Raw genomic sequence first — 663 nt, 5'->3', positions numbered from 1 at the left:
CCTCTCCTCCTCCTCTCTCTCCTCCTCTCTCTCGTCCTCCTCTCTCTCCCCCTCTTCTCCCTCCTCCTCTCTCTTCTTCATCTCTCTCCTCCTCCTCTCGGTCCTCTTCTCTCTCTTCCTCCTCTCCCTTCCTCCCTCCTCCTCTCTCTCGTCCTCCTCTTCCCTCCTCCTCCTCCTCTCTCTCCTGCTCTCTCCTCCTCCCTCCTCCTCCTCCTCTTTTTCCCCCTCTTCTCCCTCCTCCTCCCTCTCCTCTCTATCCTCCCTCCTCCTCCTCTCTACCCTTCTCTCTCTTCCTCCTCTCTCCTCCTCCTCTCACTCGTCCTCCTCCTCCTCCTCTCTCTCCCCCTCTTCTTCCTCCTCCTCTTCTCTCCTCCTCTTCTCCTCTTCTCCCTCCTCCTCTCTCTTCTTCATCTCTCTTTTCCTCCTCTCTCCTCCTCCTCCTCTTCTCTCTCTCTCTCCTCTCTCTCCTCCCTCCTCCTGTTCTCCCTCCTCCTCTCTCTTCTTCATCTCTCTCCTCCTCTCTCTCGTCCTGCTCTTCCCTCCTCCTCCACCTCTCTTTCCCCCTCTTCTCCCTCCTCCTCCTCTCTCTCCTCCCTCCTCCTCCTCTCTCTCCTCCCTCCTCCTCTTCTCTCTCCTCCTCTCTCTCCTCCTCTCTCTTCTTCT

The 663-nt window shown here is 57.9% G+C and overlaps 1 protein-coding gene across 2 annotated transcripts in view; it reads right to left on the bottom strand.

The window, feature by feature from the left end:
- The window catches only part of stab2 (stabilin 2), a 29,235-nt gene that overhangs the window by 4,810 nt on the left and 23,762 nt on the right, over positions 1-663 (bottom strand). The gene's annotated exons all lie outside the window — the stretch shown is intronic.

The sequence above is a fragment of the Seriola lalandi genome, unplaced genomic scaffold (genome assembly GCF_002814215.2).
Source record: "Seriola lalandi dorsalis isolate HSWRI2012SDOR001 ecotype SW California unplaced genomic scaffold, Sedor1 jcf7180002055008, whole genome shotgun sequence".
Lineage (NCBI taxonomy): Eukaryota > Metazoa > Chordata > Actinopteri > Carangiformes > Carangidae > Seriola > Seriola lalandi.
This window is presented reverse-complemented; position numbering and strand designations above follow the sequence as displayed.